This window comes from Lepisma saccharinum, chromosome 6 (genome assembly GCF_977018435.1).
Source record: "Lepisma saccharinum chromosome 6, izLepSacc3.1, whole genome shotgun sequence".
NCBI classification, from domain to species: Eukaryota; Metazoa; Arthropoda; class Insecta; order Zygentoma; family Lepismatidae; genus Lepisma; species Lepisma saccharinum.
Window position 1 is genome coordinate 59,972,766 of NC_139234.1, and position 27,300 is coordinate 60,000,065.

Genomic DNA, 27,300 nt, shown 5'->3' on the forward strand with positions numbered 1-27,300 from the left:
ACTTGTTATTCTCTGGGGCCTATGGAAATTTAATTTAAATTGTTAGGCATTTATTAAAGAACGTTTTCAGCGGTTTTTGTGTGTTTTAAGACATCGATAGAATAAATTGATGTTCAATTGCTATAGAATACTCTTAGAATTGTTGGCCTTCTGACCTACTGTGATGTCCAAACGCAGTCGTACCTTTCCTAATCCTCTGCATCACTTGCCCATCCGTTCCTTCTTGTCTTGAAACTCTGCTGCAAGAGTGTTGGAAGGGTTCTACTGTTATCCTTCATTTCCGTTTGTGGATTATGATATTACACCTTGTTTGTTTCTGGTTTCGTTTATTCATATCTAAACATTCCTTTTTCCACAAGACGACCAACAATTTCCTGTGTTTTTGCTGTAATATGTAATCACCCTCTATAGCTATACGCTCATGTCACCCACCCTACCGGTAATACTCTGAACAGTACAGAATACAAAGCATTTGTTAGCACAGTGCTATTGGTATTTTGTTCGTATTTTTATTTCACGTTATGTTAGAGGAAGCCTAATAGATTCAAGTTAGTTTCACTCTTACGTCATCACATGTATTATCAATAAAACAACTGTTTTCGTCGTATTTCTCTTCCACAGAAAAATCTCTTTCTTCAGAAAACTTTCCTCTCTTCACAACTGGTATAGAATAATAGCTGTTATATATTTTTATTAACATGAATTGAAAATAAATATACACCTTAATTAAACTACACTTTGGTAGCAGAAAAGTTATCCACAATACATTTCTCAATGCATATAATTAATTTTTACTGGAATCTTACAAATACATTTGATACTACAGAATACAAAATAGTACTCCAAAGTCCCAATCTCTAGAAGAAGTTAGTTACATGATCATTATTCTATAAGAATATATATCCTTATATTTTAATGCATCTTGCCGACTTTTGAAAAAATCCCTTTTCCCTTCAAATTGCTTGAAATTTCCCTCCAATTACCGTCCTGTATGATACCTTGAACCTCACCAGTTTCTTCTTCTCTTTTTGGCTTGCCACGCAGTGAACGTTAACTGGAGAAGGTCATTTCATAGAATGCGAGTTCTCCTTCGTAAACGAATACTTCCACGTACGGACCAGGAAACAGACGATGCAGCAGAATTTCGAATAAACTATCCCCTTCTCCAAGGCCAATTTGTCTTCCCACGTACCCTCCCACGCGTACCTGTGGCTTGGGCCTGGTCCAGAGTTCGGAGATTTCGTGGGAGGCTGGGGACGCCCCCGCAAAGGGTTGCCAATCAGACGCTGGTCCTCGTCTCCATTGTAGTCCTGGTCCTGAGGTATCGTGACCGTTGCGCTGGGACCAAGGTTAACGATCTATTTGATCCCGTCATATCTTCTTTCTTTTCCTCGTATTCTTCTCTTCGGAGAGAGGAAGGCAGTGAGAAGTCGCTCAAAGCATGATCGATCAGAATCGAATTGCGTAATCTGTGATGCAGATGCTGAGCAAAGAATCGTCCCTTCCTCAGCGCATCACCAGAACCAAGTGTATTCTCCGAATCTTGGTTACTTCAGGACTCAACCCGCCATAAACGTGTCTTGCTCAAATGCAATACTTCCATGTACAATGATACTTCATCTGTTTCAGACATATAAATTTAAAACTAGTCTTTACAATCATTGCTCATTGAAATGTGCTCTCTATTATATCAAACTATGCTGTCTCCCGGGAATGTCTGGACAAAGGCCGCGCATAACGGTAGAGAATAGGAGAAAGGGAGTGGGCGGAGCGAGGCAGCACACGCTGCTGCAAAGGCTGGTAACTGCAGTCGCTTTTCCCGCTCATGCAATTCCGTTCCCTCGCACTTGTTCATTCATTGGTCGAGCCCTCTACTTATGCCAAGGCTTGTCTTCGTTCGCTTGCTCCACAGATTCCCGGGACAGAGTATAGTATCCATATCAACAGCATACACATCTAGCATATAATCTTTCGTTGTATTATAAATATAAATGCATCAAGTATCAAAACACAAAACCACACATAACATTATAATCTAACAATATCATAATTTAAAAATACTATAATTTGATAATAATTTAGATATACAATATAGACTATATTACTTTATGTTTTCTTGTATGACATGATTGTATTACATTGGAACCAAACTTCGGAGAAAATTGACGCCCTAGTATGTATTTATATGCACCAGAGCATCAAGCACATACCTCTGAATTAATGGGGGTGGAAGCGGGCTCCTTCAGGGTGTTCCCTCTTTACAAAGGACTATATCCATGTACAGTGTCTCTCAAAAGTTTTAGGACAACGACATTTTAAACTAGGAAACCCAATTTACACGAGGCGTTGGTGGGTTGCGTGTAGAGTTAGGCTCAATTTCAGGGTTGCCACATGCATAATAGATATTTATAAAATACGCGAAAGAAATAAAAACAAGTATTATTGTATAAAATTATTAAAAATATCTCTATTATATCGCAAGTGAGAGAATTCTTTCTCAAAGAAAAAAATAGGTTCTCTAGTATTTCATCGCTGATGAGTTTACAGAAAGGAAATGAGGTGAGAGAAAACGAGAGGTGACAAAGAACAGGAGAAAGAGAAAGCGAAAGTAGAAGAGCAAAAGTAGAGGAGAGAAGGAAGAGAGGAGAGGAGATATAGTGAGGAGAATGAAAGAAGATTATAGGAGAGATGAGGAAAATGGAGCAAAGAAGAGAAAAGAGGAGGAAAACGAGATGAGAGAAGAGGAGACGAGAAGAGGGGAGTGGGGAGTAGAGTAAAGGAGAGAAGAACGAAAAGAAGAGAAGAAGAGTGCAGTGGATTCGGAAATCTAAGACAGGAAAAGAGATACGAGGAGTGGAGATGAGTGGGAAGGCGATATGAGATAAAAGCAGAGCAGAAGGAGGGAAGTGAAGAAGGAGAAGAGAAGAGCAGAAGGGACTGAAGAGAAGAGGTAGTTGCAGAAAATATCGTCTCAGTGTCAAGAATTGATGCATTGGTCAAATTATCGACATGAAACATTCAATAACATTTTGAAATGTATTGGAGAATGTATTAGATCGGTTCAAAATGTATTTTGGCTTAGTTCAGAGCAAGATAAAATCTTCCATGTAAGATCTTTGATTTTATATTCGATTATATCACTAAAAATATGAATGTAATTTTAATATTTATAAGAATTATCCAATTTTTGTCCACTTCTCGGTTCGTTGAAATGGAGATTTTGTAATTTAATATTTCCCCTCCCCCCCCCGCCATCGTTAATTCCAAACTGAATCATTCAGTTTCACACGGAGTGGACAATGAACTCAATGGGATAGGTCTAAAACTTACGAAAATTTTCTGCCAGCGGAAGGGTTTGAACCTACGACCATGAGATTGACAGTCCTGAACGGTAAGCACTACCCTACAAGCTTTCGCTCCTGAAAGTAAGTAGAAGGAGCTGACCAATGTGAAATGTAGATGCAACTCTCCTCCTACATGTAATGTGCATACAATACTTGTTTGTAACAAAGAAAACGAAGGTAGTACGACTCGGCGAAAACCTTTTAATGGAGAATGACGCATGATGAGAACTTTTCATTCGATATTTGCGGAGGTATCCTTGCATTAAACTCGAGTGGGAAAAGGGGTAAAATTAGTATGTCCTGAATTGCCACAAATATAAATAGTTATTTCATTAATATTTGTCAATGTCTTTGAATCAGTACACAATTATCGTTAGAGTACCATAATTCACGATCTTATAAATGAAAATATTCCTTTGAATGTGTGTCAATTCATTTATTTGCTTATTATTTTTATAAATTCCATATGCAGAACAATGTAGCCACTATACACTGCTATTACAAATAATGTTAACATGCTCTCCACACCTAGTATGGAGGATCGAACCTGGGATCGCTAGCAGCCCAATCGAGAACTCTAATCACTACACCACGCCCTTACCTTCGATTAAAACAATTTTTAAGTATTCTTTCCCTCCAATATTGTAAATATTGTTGGGTATACATGTAGTTGAACTTTTACTTTAATTTTGAATTGCTTTCTTGTAGTATAGCAGATATGTTCGAGAAATTATTTTCGAAGTGATGAAGAAAATTGAGAATTTTGGTACGTACTTGTGAAAATGCGAGATATTTCTTCTAACCTATTATTGTGATTAGACATTATTAATTGAAAATATCTAGAAGTTTGAACATTGCAGAACGATATTCTTTTCCTGTGATACTGCAACAGACGAAATGCTTGTTTACTGACGCAAGTCTCTTGTTCAGAACAGTCTTATAAAATGTATTTGCTGTTGCGTAAGTTAACACGAAATAATGACACCGTTTTCGAACTATCAAATCTACGCAACGTTACACACAAACAGGCGGAACATTTTATTCATAAAATCACTTTACATTTGACAGTATTAATCAAGAGAGACTCGTAGGACACTGTGTTAAGGTGCTGGACTAAATCCTTCTTATTTCTCTTCCTCGAAGAACAACAATTTTTAAAGTAGAGCAACAGTGGTTCCGCTCTTTCTTATGACCAGGCCCGTACGAAGGATTTCTTTGAGGGAGGGGCCAGACCCAGAGAAAGAGAGAAAGAGAGATTACAAAATAGTTCAAGTAGTGCAAGCGCCATTGAAAAGTCATGATAATTCTATGTTTAGAAAATAATATATTTATTAATTAAATGTTGCGTACTATGAATTATTATTACAATATAGGTAAAAAAAAGGTAAAGTGTTCCCCTGTGCTTAGCACCACGCCATGAAGGCGTATAGGGGGTGTGTAGGGGGTGTGTATTATTACAATATAGAACATGTCTAATTGTGAGTTTAGAAAAAAACAATAATAAAGAGACATTCTCGCATCACTATTGCAGTTCGAAAAAGTCGGTACAGGGATTGAAAGTAACGCACTGTCCTGACTAAATCGGTGAATCGGACGTCTGCTAGCCTTGCATTATAAAACTAAAACCATCCAATATGCAGCCTGAAGACTTTTGCGCAAGAAACAGATTCATTTATGTAAGAACAAAATTGAAATTTTTACACATTTCTAAAATCGATGATGTTATTTTCGTAGTTATTGATAGGTTCACATTTAAATATTTCAGGGTTCGAGGGGGCATGGCTCCCATGCCCCCCCTTGGCACTGGCCTGACGTAGACAGTGGGAGAGAAATTTTGGAGAATCTTTCTATTAAATGTATTATTTAAATCCACCTTATGCTCAGGTAGGTTTATTGACAATCCTGAACTTTTCGTTTAATAGATAATATTTGGTTTTAAACGACGGGAGAACATTGGTCGAATTTCCTTTCTTGCTCTTTTGAGAGAATATATACTTCTACAATAGCAATCGCGTTCGGAAACGGTAAAAACAATGACTTGGTTTTCAAAGGCAGACAAGCTTGGTAGCGTAGCTTGCTCGCATTCAAAGTGACTCACTCACGCTATTCAAGGCCGCTTCTTATCGCAAAACACTTGCGTCGATGCACAGTGTCTGCACCCAGCATGTTACAAGTGACCAGAGTCGAATTTGAAAGAGAATCTGAAGAATGATAGATTTCATCAGAGGCGGCTAGGTGGGCACTAGCTCAACATGCAATAGTTTAAGTGATAATTTCTGACAAACAAGAAACCTTATTGAGTAGTGGGGTTTACGGGGGGGACAGCGCCGGAAAGGAAGAGCTCCTCTCCAGCAGCTTTGCTACACTTGAAACTTGCTTAACATAAGCATATAAGTTTTTTAAGCAGGTATAGAATTTTGTCTAATTCAAGATTTTTGTAAAAATGCCCTCGGGAATTTTTCAGAAAAGAAGAGCTCTCTTAGATTGATTTGCACATACTTAAAACTTGCATCAGCCAGATTTTTGTTCATAAATTTGCCAATTTTTGGCCACACCAGAAATTAAGCTTATTCTGTCAAAATCCCAGGAATCTTGAAGATATCTATTGGGTTCTGAGACTGAGTGGAGTGTGGTGCATTGCCTTGTAATCAAAAGGTTCGGGTTTGAGTTCTTATAAAATCTGATGGCAAAATGTTAATGTAAACAAGGGGCTCCGGGTTCGAGTCCTGATAGATGTGGTATTCCATACGTGAGATTTTGAGAATAATTTTGTTTTGTTTCTGTATTTCAGCTTTTGGCAGGTAGGTATCTGCTACGAGCAGAGATGGTATAGGTAAATATATTTTCTGATGGTAAAATCCAAAGGGCCTTTGTGTTTGAATTGTGTCTCTAGTTCGAGTTGCTGTTTTAAGTCTATTTTATGCACAGTAAGGCTAATCGGGACTGGCCCTACAGTTTTAAAGTGGGATCCGAACTACTTGTGCCTCCACCGGGTATTGAACCCGGGACCCCTTGATTACAAGGCAATGATGCTACTACTGTGCCATGGGGGAAGCCCTGAATCGTGCTTCTAGAACTGCTCTGTGACCCTTTCATTTCTTACATCATAAACATATGATTTTTCCCCTATGAGAATGACACTACAAATGGTGTCGTCGGGTAAAGCCTCGTGAAATTCACAGATAATTTTAATGTTTGTCCTGTCATTAACCACAACTTGTTTTCTTTTTGAAGTGTTAATTACAAACATGGGTCTCTGTGCTTTGAATTCATCTGGTGAGTAATACAGGTCAGTACTGCCAGTAGTGACCCTCTTGAAAGCCGAAAAAGCTTCATATAATTTGAGGAAATCATCTTTGGACATGTCTAAATTGTAATTTTCTCTAGGAAATACCTCATTTCTGCCATTTTTAAGATATATGTTCTTGATGTTGCAGCTATCAAATTTACTTGAATTTTTTTCTTGATTATTGTGTCTTCCAGTCTGAAACAGTACCACCACAAAATCAGGCATGTCGTATTGTATGCTGGAGAATGAATTTGTGGCATCAAATTCATAATAAGTACCAGAGGCAGGCTTCTGTATGCATTGATATGTGTAAAATTGCAGAGGAATCTGTGGATTTTTTAGGATATCAGCTTTGTATTTAAGAGCGTAACTGGCCTCATATTCAACAACCGGGATTCTTAACTCCATAGTCTGAATAATGCACTTGCCTGCATCTGGTAAGGTATTAGGCAGAGCTTCTCCTGTAGGGTTTAATGTGCTGTACCTCATCAAAGCATTATTATCATTTGCAGCTCTTCTAAATGTAATTCTTAAACCGCCCTTCCACATAATTTCTTTGTAATCCGAGAAGAATCCTGGCAACAGGCGCATGGGGAACAGCACTGTATGGTTCTTGGTTAATATTTTATCACCAGCTTCAAATCCGCCTATTTTGTAGTATGATGCCTCGGTTTTGGATAATTTTAGTGTGGCCAAAGCTGTGGAGGTAATGCCGGGATAATCTATTCTGTTTATAACAACACCATGCTTTCTAATCTCAATTTCAGAGAACAGATGGGGCACAAAATTATCTACCAATCTTATGTTTGAATTTGCAGGGTAATCTGTACCATCGAGCTTTACAACATCAAATTTGATGTATAGATCTGCTCTGTGGGGGTGTATAAAGCCGTCCCCTACATCAAGATCCACCTCGATTTCCGTATTGGGTTGATTTAAATTTGCAAATGTTCTCCTGTTTGGAGGGAATGATTGTAGCTCATAACTCTCGATATTTTCCATTGTATGTATTTTTATTTAAATGTTAATCTCTATGATAGCAGTTGTTGTGGCTCCAGCAAAATCAACTAATTCTTCTTTTTCATTAGTGACCATCAACTCAATGTTATCTATTCTATTATGGCACACAGGAAAATATAATGTTGGGGATGGATTGTAGATGATGGGCTCCATAAATTCGGAATTAGGTTTGAATGTTGCAATGATGCCTGTTTGTTTGTGAGAGCCTATGCCATTTGATTTGGTGATCATACCCTCAGCCACATTACAGTGAATATTCAGAGTCTCTATGGCTAAGAATTTAGGTATATTAATAGCAGTGTGTTTGATGGCTGCTTCGAGTTTTGTGTTGTTCTCAAATCCCAACAGCTCTCCTATAGTACCCAGATCCACTGTTTCTGTAGCAGATACAATTTCTACTCTGTGAGTGACAGAATTTTGACTTAACACTACACCTCTGGGTAACTGAGCATTTAGAGTGGACAGATTATACTGCCCTGGAGTGATGACAATTTTTTGATCACCAACTGCAATTGTGTTGTTGTGGTGTGTAATATTAGGGATCAAGTACATGCCGTAAAATGCTCTGAGAGCTATTGTTTTGGGATACACAATGTCATCATGTAATTTGAGTTTCAATATTGAATTTTGGCTGGTGAGATGGAATACCCCCATGATGTTTCAGATACCACAAGGCTTTTTGAAAATTTTCAATTGATGGTTTATTTATTTGAGACATATATCTGAGAACAGATAAACACAAATGTCCGCAATTAACATCTTTGAAGTTTTGAATACGGGCATTATTGTAATAAAGATTAGCTGATTTTAGATATTTTACTAAATTTTCAGGAGGAACACCTCCAAATGAATCAAACACAAATGCCTCATTGTTTAAATATTTAAGATAACAGATCCAGTGAGTGCCCTGATTTTTGTACTCATCCAAATTAACAATGCCACACTCTTTGTTGAGTGGTTGTTCCGGTAAAGAATCAGACATGTACACACCTCTAAAATGTTTGATGCCCAGTGGCTTGATCAAAGCTTCAATATCTTGGTTTGTAAGCGGCTCTTGTTTTTTTTAAACTTATTCATGGCTCTCTTAACACCTTTGCCTTTTTTCTCCATTGCCAGGTTATGGCGCCTCTGCTCATCTAATTCTGCCCTATTTTTCTTGGCATCTATTACTGTTTTTGCTATGGCGGCTGATCCCCCAGCCAAGCTCCCAACAGCCCCGAGAGCAGCTAAGATGGCCGGGATAGTAAATATGAAACCCCCTGTATGTGATTTTTTTCTTGATTGCTGTAATTTTTTTAATTGGGGGGTACTAAGCAACAATTTCATACCATGTCCCTTTGCAAGACAAGAGCTTTTTTTCTTGCGCTGCTTTTTGGTCAAGAGACTGTCAATAGTTTTAAGAGATTTGAGACCTGCATAAGGTATTTGATACATAACACCCTTGGCCTTCATTGTAGGTTTATTATATACATATTCACAAACCCCACCCCAGTTTTTGTTTGGTGTTCATAGCTATGGTGGTTCCCAATGCTGCTATTTTTTCACTCAAAGAAGCATCTTTGCTTACAAATCTACCAAATGCAGCCTCTTCTAATTTCTTGTCTGCAACATGTCTCTTGTCAAGATCAGAATGTGTGTTGTATGCTATGTCATGGTCTCTACAAGCAGCATCTAAGGGATTAACACCAGGATCACCTCTGTTTAATCTATGGTCCAATTTTGTGCCTGGACCACAATACTGATAGCCTGGAATGTGTAGTTCAAATGGCAGCTTGTTTATAATGTCATTAACAAGGCCCCGACCCTCAGAAATATTCCAAAATTTAGGTGGTAGAGTATTAATAATTTTTATGAGATATCCAATCCCCTTAGGGTCATTCACTATAAAATTAGACAATTTGGTGCTTATCATGTCCATAATTCCAACCTTTTCATTGTAAAAATTGTGGTTCCCAGCATTTTCCTCCCCAGCTATCACCAATAACCTATCTACAAGTTTCCTGACATCATCAACCCACACAAATTCTTTAGGCAGGGTGTTGTAATGTTTGATTCCACTACCTGTCTTGATCTGTGACCATATGGGCTTGATCAAATTGTTGTATTTTGCTCCACTGCTAGACTTGACTCTTTTTTGTGTGGGATCATTGTTCTGGTATAGAGCATCTGATTTTATTAATATTTCTTTGTAATGCTCATAATCTTGATCTGTATAGCTGCCAGGCCTTTTCCTAGTCATCAGTTCCCACAATCCAGGTGTGCCGGGGTACTTAACAAAAGCACCTTTTTCTCCAAGTCGAGATTCTGAATAAACAATTATATCATCTCCCATAAATGTTACTCTGAAATTGCCAATTCTATGAATGATGCTCCCGTCAAGCTCTGTGTCGGCATATAAGCCAAATACCTCATCTTTGTTGTCTTTAGGTGTGGTTAAATATTTTTGAGCAAGAAGACCCAATTCAATAGGATCCTGAGTAGCTTCAATTCTTCTAGGAGCAACAGGACTAGGTGTATGAATACTGGAAAGTGGGGTGAATGGATAATCTAATATGTTCCTTGCAGCTACAGGTACAAGCTCTGTGATCAAATTTTGATTTTGCTCTGTAACAGTTTTGATATTCTTACCTAAATTATTAATAGCATCAATTACAGGCTGTTCTGTTTGTTTGTGTTTTTCATAAATTCCTCGGTTCTCTGATTTCCATCCCTTAAATCTTTTTACAAGATAATCTCTTAACTTAAGATCATCAATGACTGGTCGTTTCATGGTTATTTATATACGTTTCAACGTCTAGAAAATCGTTGATTTTATTTCTGTATTTTCCACTACTAGGTGTTCTTGTCATATCAATTGTGACAAACCCATAACTGTCCTGGTTCCAGCACCTACTGCAAAACTTGGAAAAATCATTGTAGCTCAAGTCCCCACCTACATATTCATCATGTATGTGTTTGAGGTTGGTATGATCTTGATGAAACACACATATAAAATTGCTGTTGTCTCGGATCAGCTGCTTCGGAATTTTAGAAAAAGTCTGTGCCAGGTAGAAGCAATCAATGTTTTTGTGCCGGCCCTGTGTGAAGAAATTTCTAATCTTGTTTTGATTATCCAGTATAACATCATCAAACACAACAACAGAGTTATCCAGACATTCATCAAGTGGCTTAACATCTGGTTCAAAAGTGGCAATATCCAGTCCATCATATAGCTTCATCAGCTGCTGATATTTTAATTGTTCCAAGCTCTTAGAGAAGACATACAAGTGCCTGTTTTTCCAGTCTAACCAGTTGGGTGCCAATAAAAAATTATCAACCATTAGTGTAGTTTTACCACAAGCAGATGGCCCAACAATAAGACACCTAATATTATCAGGCAGCAAGTTGCCATTTCTCTTATTCTGTTGTTCAGGTTCTGGCAGCCTTTTTATAACATCCCAGGTGTTCATATTATCACTTTGTCTGCATCGATCCAGCTGTTTTCCGGAAGTCCCAGCCATTTGACAAGTAACTTGTTACCTTTTCTGCGGATGATTTTTTCTATGAGATATGTGTCAGGCTGTTTAGTTTTGCTGAGTTCTTGTTCATAGAACCTGCCTTTGAGAATTTCTCCTCGGTGATCTTTTATTATATATGTGTTAAGGGTCCCAGGTTTAACTTGAGCCACTGTAAATAATTCAGTGCTCCAGTTTCTTGTAAAGCCTCTCTTGAATAAGTGCTTATATTTACTGATTCTTACTTGATCACCCACCCTGTATTTGGCCCTTCTTGTTGTTGGCTGGTATCTAGGATAATAAACAGTCCTGATCAATTTTTGCTCATCAGATGAAGTTACTTCGGAGGGTTTCATGTTGATTGTGGAATGGACCGAGTTGTTATATTTATGTAGAAGTTCTGGAAGAATATTAATCCATTTGTAATTACCCTGCAGTGTAAATTGTTTATACATAAGATTTTTTAAGGTTCTGTTGAATCTCTCTACAATTGAGGCTTTGAGATCACTGTAACTCGAGTAATGTTTTATTGCCTGGCTTTTAATAAATTGTTGAAACACTGAATTATAAAATTCTTTGCCATTATCTGTTTGCAAATAGCGCGGTGATCTTCCTGAATGATTGATGATTGTCCTGAAGGCTTCTGTAACACATGTTCCAGTCTTGGATTTGAGTGGCACAGCCCAGGCAAATTTTGAAAATGTATCTATTACAGTGAGTAGATACTTGTAGCCCTTGTTGATTTTGTCTAAGTTTTTCAACTGCCCACTCGACATTTCAATCAAGTCGCTTTGCCATAAATCATCTATGCCTTTTGTGACTACTGGGAGTCTCTTATAATTATGTCTGGCTTGTCTGTGTAATTCATCAACAATAATTTGTCTAGACATAATATGAAAACAAGAATATTGCAACTATGGGGTGTTCAGCAGCTGAGACTGCAGGATTTTCTAAATATAATTTGTCCCCTATTTGTATTTTAAATTCCAGAGTGCCATCATCTTCAGTATAGGCTGTTTCTAATGTATTGGGATCTGTAAAATCCTCTAATTCTGCACTGGTGATTTTTGGTTTGTTATCAGCATTTGTTATTGATAAGGTGGGGTAGTGGTGTGCCTGTGGTTGATGCCAATATTTGATCTTGATTGGTCTCAGTGTGCCCCCAACAAAAAACTGGTAATAAAATTGTGCAGGGGACAGCATATATATTTTGCCACCTGGTGTAAATGGAGAATCATATTCTTTGTTGGGGATGCTGTACAATTCAAGAATTACTGAATGTTTTGGATTCTCGATTATGCCTGTTATTTCCTTTTCTGCTGTGAGCAATCTGCTTGTTACAGATTCAAGGTGCTCATTGATGGTCCTAACAACATCATCGTGGCCTGGCTTGATCTTTATGTCCACAACAAGTTTCTTGTATTGTTGAACAATTTCTTGAAGCTGGGTGGCAAAAACAGACAGAGCATTTGCTTGATTGGATTCCATGGTCCCTAACTGTTGCTTGATATTAGCTACAATTTGTTGCAAATTTTCAACAACTGCCAATTTTGAATTTTGAGCTGTAAGATCATGGACCTGTCTTCTGATATCCTCAAACAGGGCATGCAGTTCATTAATATGTTGATTGGTTGGTAGAGTGGCTACTGTCTGAGTGAGTTGTTTGATCTCTGCCTGGATATTCTTGATATCTTCTGATTTCAATATCCTATTCACTGCCCTCTTAATATTTTTAAGTTCCTGTGATGTGGGAAGATTTGATACAGTATTTTGCAAAGATTCAAGTGCCAATTTCACATTGTTTAATTCAGATGCATCAGCCACATTTTGCATAGCATTTTGGAGCAGGGCTATATCTGCCTGAGAGGGTGTGGATTGTTGTAAAATTTCAAGCTTTGTTTGGATATCATCGATCAAGTGATGAAAATGAGATAGCTCAGATTCAGTATTGAGGTTTTCAAGCTTTGTGATCTGTTGCTGGACACTAACAAGGGTATCTACAATCCCAGGCAATCGGGTTTCTTGTACATTTGCCAAATCACTTTGCACTGCTGCTATTGTACCTTCAAGATGGGCTATGGTACTTTGAATTTTTCCAAAATCTTCGTATGTTTCAAGTTGCAGCTTGATGTTTGCTACACTCCGAGTTATTGCATTCAAAGCATCAGAAGATGGCAAATTGTTCATAAAATTTTCAAGTGTCTCAATTTTTTCTTTAACCTCGGCTATGGCATTGTGCAGAGGATCCAGATTAGGTATCTGGAGTGATTGAATCTGTTCCTTTAGAGTGGAAATCACTAGATCAAAATCTTCTTGTGATTTTATGCTTTTGACAATTGTTTGGAGCTGTGTGTGGACATTATTTATCTGCTCTTCCAATTGCTGTTTCAATTGCTCGGAGTTGTTAGCCTGGGTCTTAAATTTGGCTTGAAGAGCTGCTACAGCCTCTTCCAAACTTTGAAAATTATCCAATGTCGCCAGATCAGTATATTTCTGAAGCAGCACTTTGAGTTCAGAATCAATTTTAAGAAGAGGGTCCATGCATTGTGATTGCAGATTTGTAATTTCTAATTGAAGACTGGCATTGAGTGTGGTTTGCAAAGCTTGTAAATCACTTCTTAATTTCTTGACTCTGACATCAAGCATCAGAATCTCATCACTGTGATCTTCATGTCTTGTATGGCCAAATATATCATTAGGCATTTTTGTTTTAATGGTTATTTATTATAGAGTATCTGATTCTTAATTCTATAAAAAAGGGTATAAGCTTGTCATATGATCCCGGGACCTCAATATATAAGCAGTCACCAGCAGAAACAGTATAAACAGTGCCAGAAACCATGTTTGAGTGCTTAATTCTATAAATATTTCTCCCTACTGAAATCTTGACATCACCCTCAGGGGTTGTAATAAATTGCAATTGCCCACCCACAGGTAATTGGTAATGATTTAAATTATTGTTAAATATGTACAATGTTTTGCCTGTTTCATCATCATTATCTGTAAGTATGCTGTTCAGATGAATAATTAACAAGCCACTCAGTTTAGACATTACAGATTGTAAATCAGGAGAGGGTTGTGGTGTAGGCAGGTCCATAATAGCTTGTTTCTTGAACCCAAATAAGTTCATAGGCATGTTTATTTATTTCAAATCATGCTCTGTAATTGGGCATTGAATCCCATTTTTCAAATCACAATGCCCCCAAGGTAAAGTATGTATGCCACATGATAAAATGCATCTCTTGTCATCATGTGGGTCCAGGGCCACTTTTGTTACAATATTGCTAGTCAGCAAGTGATTCTCACTCTGAATTCTATTTTCTGATGTTCTGATTGAATTCTGTGATTTGATGCAATTTTTATAGTCTTCAAATACAAGCTCTTTTTCAACAGTAACTCTGCCAATGCCCTTGGCCTTTTTGACAACAGCACTACATGTTTTAAAACTGTACATCTTGGCTCTTAACCCAGCAAATTCCACAATAACATCACCAAGTGTCTCATCTTTTAATTTGCCAGGCACCTTTTTGTTGTGGGGTTGAATTCTTGTATGTTCACTGGTATCAAAGTATTGAAACAATTCAGGCTGTGACATATCTTGATAAACATCTTCTGTTTGAATATCAAGAATAAAACTATCCGTGTCCATGTACAATAATTTTACACGATCACCATAAAAAGGTTTCAGCACCTCATAATACAATATTAGCATATGTAATTTGGCCAATTCCAATATTGCAGCCCCTACATAAATAGGTTTATCAAATTTGATCTTTGTTTTCTTCATGTTGAAAAGTGCCATGTGCTCATCATAAATTCTTCTGTAATTGAAGTTGGGCTTTGCAACCAATTTTTTGCTCCGGCTGGGGTCAGTATTTATTATAACATCGCTATGTTTTCTGACATTTTCAATTGTTTTGCCAAACACTGAATTCGTCATCAATTTAAACAAGGCCTTATCAAATTGGCTCATTGCAGATGTTCGAAGCTCTGTATTTGTATCAATGTATGGTTTCAACCATCTTGAGTGCCTGAACCTCAAAACTTTGCCAACTTTGGTCACTTGAACACCATGTTTCATCAGGAACTGGAGGTTTTTATAATATATGACATAACCCTGTTTCGGCTCCAGAGTCATCATGAGCTTCCTCTGTTTAGAACCAGGTGAACACTTAACCTCGGGAATTGGGGACAGATCAGAAAATTTGTTGTGCAAATGATCTGGAATTATCAGATCAACCTCTAAGAAGAGTCCATATTCACTGTCATCAAAATTCTGAAGATCTTCAATATTGAAATCTTCAACCCATTCAAGCCCTGCATATGGCAGTTTTTGCATCATAGCATAACCATAGAGGCTGTTTGCATCGAAATACGTTATATAATTTGATGGCCGTGCTGGATCATAATCAGGCATATGCTTGTTATTTGCTCTGGCATATCTCTGGGAACATTGCACCATCCCTCCTCTTATGCATTTCTCCATAAACAAGTACATATCTTGATCGTGGATCAGATCCAATTGCTTTTTGGTATTGAAAAACATTGCAGACCATGCTAGACCAGGGGCACTGTAAAAATATATTGGGTCCAGTCCATAATTTTGCATGGAAGATTTTCTGAATGCTTGCAATATATCAGCTAAGAGCGTGACATCAAGTTTTAAATAAGCCATGTGATAATCACCAAATGTCTTGCATTTTAAATTGTTCCACATCAACTTGGCATGTTGATAATCTTCATCACTGATTCCAGATCCTCTGATTTTGCTGTAAAATGCTTCTTGTGGTGGCAGGGAACACTCATCAAATTTAGAAAAATCTGTGACATAGTCATATGGATATACACCCTTCCGCTTAATTAATTTCAGGTCCTGATTTGGAAACATAGCACGTGTGATTTTCAAGTCATCATCAGATAATTGAGAGGCCAGTGTAGCCAGGCTAGCAGGTAAAAATCTGTAAGAATCAAGAAATCTTAATTGAATAGGAACACCATTAACTTTAATTATCTTGCTAATAGATATATATTTCTCATCATTTTCAGCTAAAATATTTAAATTCTGCTTGTCAAACCCCTCGTACCTGATCAGATGATGGAAATCATAATTGGATGCTCCATGGCAAAATATGGGGATAAATCTTGGTCTCTTGATCTTAATATTACAGCTATTACACAGGGCCTGTTTATATCGACCATCTGTATGAGAATGGTGATGAACCTTGATATTTATATCTGAAAATTCAGAATCACATACCGGGCATTTTTCTGCATTGTTGAAATCTTCAATCTGTTCCTCTGTTAAAGGCAACATAGGCTTTGATTTTAATAAGATGTTAGATGCTATGTCACGGCACTCATTTTCTATTCTATGTGCAAATATTTTGATGGCATCTGGTCCCATGTATGAATCTTTTTTAGTAACAACACCATCCTGTACAACCACATAACAAAAGCTGGAAGGTTCATGTAGCTGGTATGATGTACTTGAGGATTCTTCGGGATCTGGGCTACAGAATGCAATAGGTTTGAGGTTCGATTCGAAATCACAGACAATATATGCTGGGTGTTCCAACAAGGCTTCAAACTTTTTGAATTTGCAATTTTCACTTGGATTGGGCATCACCATATGAACAGGTTTATGATTGCCACAGTATTTCAGATGCTCAATTAACTTGTTTTTAGCAATTTCTGCATTCTCTTCCCGAACCCCCTTCACCATTTTTTGACCATCAAATACAGTTAAACATCTTCTGCACAACTTGAATATGTTTTTATATTTATCTAGTTGCGTTCTCACTAAAGCTTGAAGATTATGTATTAGAGTGTAATGGTATGTATCATCTCCTTCAATTAAGAGCAGATCAATCGGAATTGCAGATTCATCATCAATTGTACTGATTCTGAGAGGTGCTATCGGGCAATTGCCAGTGGAACAAATAAATACATTAATAGATAATTGTTTGCCATCGATGTGCCTGGCCCTTTTTTCAAATTTATCAATATTCTGAACTGACATTGGATATTCCAAACCCTCCATTACATCATCAAAATCGTGCTCATGTTGTTTGTAATAAGTTATTCTTTGAGGATCCCTTGAAACTGGATACAAAGCAGCTAATATACACCACAAAAAGCATTTCTGGTCGGCATTTTTTATATTAACCACGGCTCTTTTGTTTTTGATATTGGCAGGCAATGGCACATAAGTAGATCCTTGTAATGGGCTGAATTCAGAAATATTAACATATAACTTGTGTGATGAGCCGCATAGGCTCCATCCGGACTCTTTTGCCGCAAATTCAGAGTGTATAATATTCAATTGATCTATCAATCTGCTTATTATTTTGTCTGAATTTACATTTGAATATACAGGTACAGTTGCTGTTATGTGGGGCTGTGTAAATTTAGTGCCGTTTGGTTTCTTATATTGAGTATACAATTTGAGGGAGAGCTTATAAGAGCCATTTTGTGCATTTAGAATTGCCTGGAGATCAGGTTTTTTACTGTTCAAGAAATTCTCAATGCCACATCTTGGCTCTGATACAAACTGATAATCCCTAAGTTGGCCGTTAAAACTGCTACGGATAGGTTCATAGCGTGGCTGTTTTGCTGCTCTGGCATTAAGAGGTGCTTCATGCTTTCTTTTCAGACCAGATGTGGATGGTTGAGGGGGCAATGTTAATGACTGTACAGAGCAAGTATCTTTATGTTTATATGTGAAGTATTGCATGCTGTATTTTCTATTGCAATTGGGGCAAATTTTTGTGGGAGTTCTGTATTTGTCCGGGTTACAAATCTTTTGGTGTCTGGCCCAATTAGAGCTAAATATATTTTTATTGCATTGGTCACAATATTTTTGATTCGGCATTTTTGCTGTTGTTTATTATATACAATTTTTGGGTTTCAATTCAAAACTTTATACTGAATAAAAAATATCAGTTGGGTTCAGCACTGTGATTTGTATGTATAAATATATATATGTGTGTATACACTTAATATTTTTGGTTTTGGTATTTATATAAAATTTCCTGGGATTCTAATCTAAAACCAATAGCTTACAAGTGGAAAATTATTCACGCTGACCCGAATGCCTGCACGAACATGCATATCTTGAATAGCAATAACCTTGTTATGTATAACAGGCTGGGACAAATATAAGCTCGACTCTAAATATGAATAGATTACAACAAATATTGTTCAATATGAATTTAAACCAGTAAGTATGAGAAGCACTGTATCAACACGTCTGTTCCCCTCAGTTACTCTCTCATAACTAGCTGATGCAATAATCGGGAATTTCTGTTAATACTGAGGAAAAAAATCAATACTACCGTCTCGGGAATTGCGCACATTGCCACAGAGGGGGAACGTGCAAGCACGAAGCAATTCTAGAGGTAAGCTCTGCATATTGTTTTGTTTTAATTGCATATTTGCAATAAGCAAATTGAATAGTATCCAATTAAACTTAAACCTGAAGTAAATATGTATAGGTGGGTATGGATACAAGTTTATAGACTGGCTGATGCAACTTTTGTAAATATTAACAAATTTGCTTGAGAAGAGTTAATACTTTCCGAATTACAAAACTCTTGGGTTAGGCAGGTGCTACACTTAAACAAATGAAGATGTTATGCAAGTTTTAAGTATGTACAAATCAATCTAAGAGAGCTCTTCTTTTCTGAAAAATGCCCTCGGGAATTTTTACAAAAATCTTGAATTAGACAAGATTCCATAGAAGCACGATTCAGGGCTTCCCCCATGGCACAGTAGTAGCATCATTGCCTTGTAATCAAGGGGTCCCGGGTTCAATACCCGGTGGAGGCACAAGTAGTTCGGATCCCACTTTAAAACTGTAGGGCCAGTCCCGATTAGCCTTACTGTGCATAAAATAGACTTAAAACAGCAACTCGAACTAGAGACACAATTCAAACACAAAGGCCCTTTGGATTTTACCATCAGAAAATATATTTACCTATACCATCTCTGCTCGTAGCAGATACCTACCTGCCAAAAGCTGAAATACAGAAACAAAACAAAATTATTCTCAAAATCTCACGTATGGAATACCACATCTATCAGGACTCGAACCCGGAGCCCCTTGTTTACATTAACATTTTGCCATCAGATTTTATAAGAACTCAAACCCGAACCTTTTGATTACAAGGCAATGCACCACACTCCACTCAGTCTCAGAACCCAATAGATATCTTCAAGATTCCTGGGATTTTGACAGAATAAGCTTAATTTCTGGTGTGGCCAAAAATTGGCAAATTTATGAACAAAAATCTGGCTGATGCAAGTTTTAAGTATGTGCAAATCAATCTAAGAGAGCTCTTCTTTTCTGAAAAATTCCCGAGGGCATTTTTACAAAAATCTTGAATTAGACAAAATTCTATACCTGCTTAAAAAACTTATATGCTTATGTTAAGCAAGTTTCAAGTGTAGCAAAGCTGCTGGAGAGGAGCTCTTCCTTTCCGGCGCTGTCCCCCCCGTAAACCCCACTACTTTATTGAATAAGTATTAGGATAGTAATACGTGTATCCGCTCCTTTTTAACAATGTAAGCTCGAAGACAATCTGCATTCCATTTGTTTATATTGGCAACTTGGTCAACGGGAGGTTATTATAAGGAACTATTTCGTAGATGTTCATGTAACCGTTATAAAATTACAAATAAAGTATATTCACAAGCTTAGATATACTAACAACGAAGAAATAAATTCAGAGTTAAATTTCAAATGCATGTGTATAGAGTAATTCTAGAAGTACAGAGCTATATCAGAGTATTGAACTTCTTTTTACAGGATAACGTTTACAATATTGACGCGACAGAATAATTAAGAACTGTTGATCCAAGGGAAACAAAAGGCGTAGTGTATTGGTTAGAGTTCTTGAAAGCATTAGTTGCGGTCCCAGGTTCGATCCTCCATACTAGGTGATTTTCTCATCCTTTTCTTAAATCCCCTTCTATTAAACAAGAGCATGGTAACATTATTTGTAATAGCAGTGTATAGTGGCTACATTGTTCTGCATATGGAATTTATAAAAATAATAAGCAAATAAATGAATTGACACGTTCAAAGGGATATTTTCATTTATAAGATCGTGAATTATGATACTCTAACGATAATTGAGTACTGCTTCAAAGACATTAACAACTATTAATGAAATAACTATTTATATTTGTGGCAATTCAGGACATACTAATTTTACCCCTTTTCCCACTCGAGTTCAATGCATGGATACCTCCGCAAATATCGAATGAAAAGTTCTCATCATGCGTCATTCTCCATTAAAAGGTTTTCGCCGAGTCGTACTACCTTCGTTTTCTTTGTTACAAACAAGTATTGTATGCACATTACATGTAGGAGGAGAGTTGCATCTACATTTCACATTGGTCAGCTCCTTCTACTTACTTTCAGGAGCGAAAGCTTGTAGGGTAGTGCTTACCGTTCAGGACTGTCAATCTCATGGTCGTAGGTTCAAACCCTTCCGCTGGCAGAAAATTTTCGTAAGTTTTAGACCTATCCCATTGAGTTCATTGTCCACTCCGTGTGAAACTGAATGATTCAGTTTGGAATTAACGATGGCGGGGGGGAGGGGAAATATTAAATTACAAAATCTCCATTTCAACGAACCGAGAAGTGGACAAAATTTGGATAATTCTTATAAATATTAAAATTACATTCATATTTTTAGTGATATAATCGCAGATAAAATCAAATAAAATCAAAAATCTTACATGGAAGATTTTATCTTGCTCTGAACTAAGCCAAAATACATTTTGAACCGATCTAATACATTCTCCAATACATTTCAAAATGTTATTGAATGTTTCATGTCGATAATTTGACCAATGCATCAATTCTTGACACTGAGACGATATTTTCTGCAACTACCTCTTCTCTTCAGTCCCTTCTGCTCATCTCTTCTCCTTCTTCACTTCCCTCCTTCTGCTCTGCTTTTATCTCATATCGCCTTCCCACTCATCTCCACTCCTCGTATCTCTTTTCCTGTCTTAGATTTCCGAATCCACTGCACTCTTCTTCTCTTCTTTTCGTTCTTCTCTCCTTTACTCTACTCCCCACTCCCCTCTTCTCGTCTCCTCTTCTCTCATCTCGTTTTCCTCCTCTTTTCTCTTCTTTGCTCCATTTTCCTCATCTCTCCTATAATCTTCTTTCATTCTCCTCACTATATCTCCTCTCCTCTCTTCCTTCTCTCCTCTACTTTTGCTCTTCTACTTTCGCTTTCTCTTTCTCCTGTTCTTTGTCACCTCTCGTTTTCTCTCACCTCATTTCCTTTCTGTAAACTCATCAGCGATGAAATACTAGAGAACCTATTTTTTTCTTTGAGAAAGAATTCTCTCACTTGCGATATAATAGAGATATTTTTAATAATTTTATACAATAATACTTGTTTTTATTTCTTTCGCGTATTTTATAAATATCTATTGTGCATGTGGCAACCCTGAAATTGAGCCTAATTCTACACGCAACCCACCAACGCCTCGTGTAAATTGGGTTTCCTAGTTTAAAATGTCGTTGTCCTAAAACTTTTGAGAGACACTGTACAATCCTGTCATAAACATGTGTGCTGAATATCTCTGGTTCCTTTCCTCTCCGTCTCCCACATTTACCGATTTCGATAAAAGCCAATATCAGAGCAGTCGCCAACCAATTGATGTGTTATACAAACATACCTTGTGGTTGAAAGGAGTCCTAGATCATATGAAATATATGGACTTCTCTGGGTTTATCCATTCTAAATGTTTTCGACTTTTTGCACAACTTTTACATTCTTGAAATATCTGCTTGTATACTATATATATATATATATCTGTAGCTAATGGAATTAAATTTTGAGACAACATTTGGGCTAACGTTTTAATAATTAAACCTCTAAATATAATAACTAGTTTAGATTAAATATCGAGTTTTCTGGTAGCAAAGCTTGAAAATATGTTCTTTCTTATCTACGCTTAGGAGAGTAACCCCTATCTCAGAGTCTGCTCCCCTGTTAGGGATCAAAAATCGAAAATCTATTAATCGCAAAATCTTAATTTAGGCGCATCCAGAAAGTATGTTTCCCACTTGCCCACAGGTGGGAAGCCATGCGTATTGAAACCTTTTTTCGCATGCGTGAGAGGCACATGCCCTGGCTAGTGAATATCCTAGAAGACTCCCCCCGAAAGTCCTCAGTAGCGTCGCGGCAGCGTTGAAACATGGCGGCTCTTATTCCATCTCCCGCCGCGTGCGAGGTTCGTTCGGTGTTCAACTTCTTGAACGTAAAAAACATATAGCCGATCGAAATGCATCGTCAGCTGTGCCAGGTGTCATGAGCAAGCAGATGGTGCGTCGTTGGTGCAGGACATTTACTGAAGGCCGGCAAAATGTGCATGACGACAAGCGCAGTGAGCGGCCATCGGTCGTTATGGACGAGTTGTGGAGCAGGTGCAGCAGCACATATTGGTGGATCGTCGCGTCACGATCACGGAACTCAGCAGCCATTTCCTGCAGATTTCTCGGTCGTTGTTGCATGACATCGTTACCAAACGCCTCTTGTTCTGGAAATTGTGTGACCGGTGGGTGCCGAAGCAACTGAAGCCCGAACTCAAAGGAAAATGCATGGGCACGGCGCTGACATTTCTGCAGCCTTACCATGATGATGACGATTTTCTCAACCGGATCATCACAGGGGATGAAACATTGGTTGCATACAGCACCCCAGAAAGCAAGCAGCAGTTCATACATAGGCGTCACCGTGGATCTCCGTGCAGGACGAAGTTCAAACAGATGGTGTCGGTGACAAAAGTGGTGTGCACGGTGTTCTGGGACAGACAAGGCATTCTGCTCATCGAGTTTCTGCCCAGAGGTGAGGCTGTGAACGCTAACCGATACTGTGAAACACTGGGGACATTGCGACGAGCCATTCAGAATAAGCGACGCGGTGAGCTCAGTGCTGGGTTGATCTTGCTGCACCACAATGCGAAGCCGCATATGGCTAGGCACACTGCAGCCTTTCTGGACAGGTTCGGTTGGGAGGTTTTCGATCATCCATCGTACAGCCCGGATCTAACTCCCATTGATTACCACCTGTTCTTGCACCTGAAAAAGTTCCTGTCCGGTCAACATTTTCACAGCGACGAAGAGGTTCAGACGGCTGTCACACAGTGGTTCGGCGCCCAGGTGGCGGACTACTACGACGCAGGTATACAGAAGTTGGTCCCACGCTATGACAAGTGCCTGAATTCCTGCGGGAATTATGCTGATAAGTAACTGGACAAGTGCTGTATCTATGGCAATAATTCATTGAATGAAATAATGTTTCCTTTCTGTGCACGACCCCAGGAAAACTTACTTTCTGGATGCGCTTAATAATCCGTCAATGGATCATCGCTAATAAATCTACCCATTGTATATCTTCATACATTCTTAAGGCAAACACCATAACACAGTGTTATATACAATCTGAGAGTCAATCAACGGTAATTATTGTTTGAGAATTCATAACATCCTATAAAAAGAGGCATTCGCGACTTTTCTAATAGGAGAAAACAATTTTGAATTAAGGCAAAAAAAAAAGAAGAAAACACCACACACACACACACACACACACACACACTCATACATAAGCGTATCAACCGAGTCGATATATATAATGGTTATATGGCCCACTCTCAGTGGCGTGCCAAGGATTTTCGAAAGGGAGGGGTTACGTATACTTTTTCTTGGTAGTCAGCCCTCATTTTGTCATATTTTCCTACCTTTGATGTTCTTGTTTTTAGGAATACTGGGCCAAAAGGGTGGTTATAACCCCCACCAATCCCCCCTCCTTGGGCACGCCACTGCCCACTTTAATGGTTAAGGTTCTTGGTTCGATCCCACTTTTACAAAGGTTGTCAGATATATTGAATGAAACACACAGATCGATTTCGCTAAAATGCAAATTTGGATTATTTAATTTTATTTTGGCTATTTAACGTCACTTTTTACACAACTTTTGCCTAATGGCGACAAACATTTGGATTCATACTCCACGGTATATAGATGGGTGGAACCTCCTCTCAATGTATAAGAATTTTAGCCGGCCCACTTGGCGGAGTGGTTAGAACATCGTGCTAGCACGCCAGGGGTCCCATGTTTGAATCCCGACCTGGGCATGGATGTTTGTGAGTGTCCATTCATCAACTTCATCATATCATTACTTATCCCCATCTTCGCAAGTTAGCCGAAAGTGGCACGAAAAGCGAGGTAAAATAAGGCAAATCAACTATAAGAATTTAGAAGTCATTCAACAACATAGGGAAAATACTTTATCGTCCACCTTTTTCGAAATTCGTTGACAGCATACACTTACATCGTTTCTTTTAACCTTTAGGTGCCCAAGCGTCTCGATCGAGATACCCAAAAGTAACCCTCAATTGCCCAAGCGTCTCGATCGAGACGCTGTGTCAAGGTCGTTTTGAGAGTTAGCCCCCTCCCCCCCCGCCACATATACGCCGAATTTGCAAAAAATTCATGTAGTCTGAATCTCTGGTTCATTCCGCGTACAACGGTATATCACTCATCTCTCTAGGGCAATTAGCCTCCGATCTACACTCATTTAATTGAAACTCTGCATTTTGCTCAAAATTGGCTCGAGACCGTGAGGCTTACTATTGAAAAAGGGCTTGGGCGTCAAAAGGTTAAAGGACTACTCTTTCACTACCAGTGATTGACTCACCTGAATGTACAGACCTTGAATTAAGCTGAAGTCTAGAACTGCACATTCCTTATTCTTTTTTATGCCACTATATTAGAAAAATGGATGGTATATTTCTTGAAGGTACTTTTAAAGCATATTCTGATATATATATTTATGCGGCACTTCTCAGAATTTCCTGGAGAAGGTTGTGAAAATTTCAGGAAAATTATATTTTTCAAGTTGAAAACAACAAAGCTTGTGCTTCAAGCTGGATTCAGCGCTACAAAATTTTCATTTTTGTTATTTTTTTTAATTAGACAGGAAAATATGTTAATAGCGCCGCTCTTTACGTGCGAGGAGCGACAATTTTGCTGGAGAAAAATATTCACGGGCTTCCCAATAGTATAAATCAAGGCAGTTCACGAACGGGGGCGACTTCCCAAACAATATGCCAACATCAACATTCAAATTTTTCGAAATTAAATTTCATGCCAAACGAGGCTGACAGTTATTGCGTATTTTAATTGTAAATGTAATCACAGTTTTTTCTATTGCAAATGCGCACATGTAGAGAGAGGAAAAATCGTTTTCGACTTCCACGTTTTGGTGTCGTTTATTACACGTTTCTTTCGCTTCTTCTTGTCCGAAATTTCCCCCAGTGGTGCTGGAGGGAAGGTGGGGGAAGGGAGAAATGAGCATTTGGTTTGCTGCTGGCGGTTCATAAATTAGAAACTCGTGCGGAGGTGAAAATCATTCCATTGCGTTGGTCCGATATCGACGTATTAATTTATCACCAAATTGGAATTTGTTAATGATGCACGTTCCTGTGTACATCGCGGTCAATGGTCGTATATATCGTCGTTGAACTTAGTCTTTGATGTAGAAGATCGGTATCCCGCAAAACGTCATGCGAGATCATCCCGATAAATCTCCCTTCGCGCGAAATCGCATTCGGATTGCATTTATTTGGTTCGGTATCGTCCGATAAATATTTTAAAGTTACGGCTGGAGTTTGCAATAACGAATCGTTTTGTATACTTCGCATCGCTCCTCGTATAACTCTGCTTTTCGATGCACAGCGTGGCTCATATCCTAACTTGTAGTTTTATGCTTCGCAAAAAGTCACATGTATGGTCGTTAACCAGAAAAGTGGCTCCACAAAACACATAAATTGTTACCCTGCACGAAAAATCTCCCAATTTCAGTAGCGGAATTGTAAGCGTTCAAGCACAGTGGTTCGTTCAACTATGGATATATCCTTGTGTTCATCCCTTCATTATTTTCGTACCTTATTTCATCCTTGCGTTTTTGCAACCAACCACACGCAACTGTTCAGTGGGCTGCATAACACCTAGGATGCACACGCTAAGAATCTATATATAATTAGTAAGTTGGTGAGTGTAACTAGACCTCAAGGCGTAGTGGGTTAGAAATCCTGCGTGCTTCAGGGCAGCTTTGATAAAGCACCTGAATTGTCTCGAGCTGAACCAGGAAGTGGGCGATCTTTAATCCTCAAGGACATTCTGCAAAACGAATGCCAGAAGAGGTTTGTGTGTGGATTTGCTGGGTGAAGTTGATATGTTCTTGTTTTCTGTTTTCGTTATTTTAAGTTGCTTTGCTGCCTCTGGAATTTGAATCACGAATAGAGCGATTTCATTAACTGAAATACACGAAAAAGGCAACCCCGCAGCAAATTGATAGCGTGACGCGCTTCAAAGTCGAATAGCTAGGTTTAGAACCTGGTCTTTATTCCACCTCCACCTACCACATCTTTAATCTTTATCATCGCAATTAACAGAGACTGGTAGAACAATGGCGTGAAATAACAAAAATATAACCTTCGGTGTAGGCTTCTGAGTTTGAAGCATTGTTGTTCCTTTAATCAATAGCAAAGCTAGACCGTGAGAGTGAAATGAAATAATTCTTACTTTCTAATAAATAGTAACAAGAGAAGAGCGATAGGTATTCTTCGTATTATCGCGAAAAAATAACTTCTAGTGTGTGGTGACATTGAACTTATTTAGTGTGCGAATTGAATTTATATTAATCCATGCAGATGTAACCCATTACGGAGGGCCTTCACGATGACGTAGTGATAACGTCAAGCCTTGTAATAAAGGGGCCCTGGATTCCATACTTGGTGGAAACACAAAGGTTTGGATCCCAATTTAAACTGTAGGCCCAGTTCCGATTATACTATCTGTTCATAAAATGGACTTGAAACAATAAACCCAAACTAATTAAGAACTTATCGCCAAATGCTGCCTATATCAAGAATGGTAACAACGAAAATGATTTCGAAATGCAACAATACGCAAAGCACCTCAAATCCTCACTGACTTACAACATGATGCTATTCATCACATAAGAAATATTATTTTAGAGTTCAAATTACGACATTTGCAGAAATTTGCAGCCTTCAAATAAATTGTTTTTCTCAATGATTAAGTGCTTTATTTGCTTTGAAT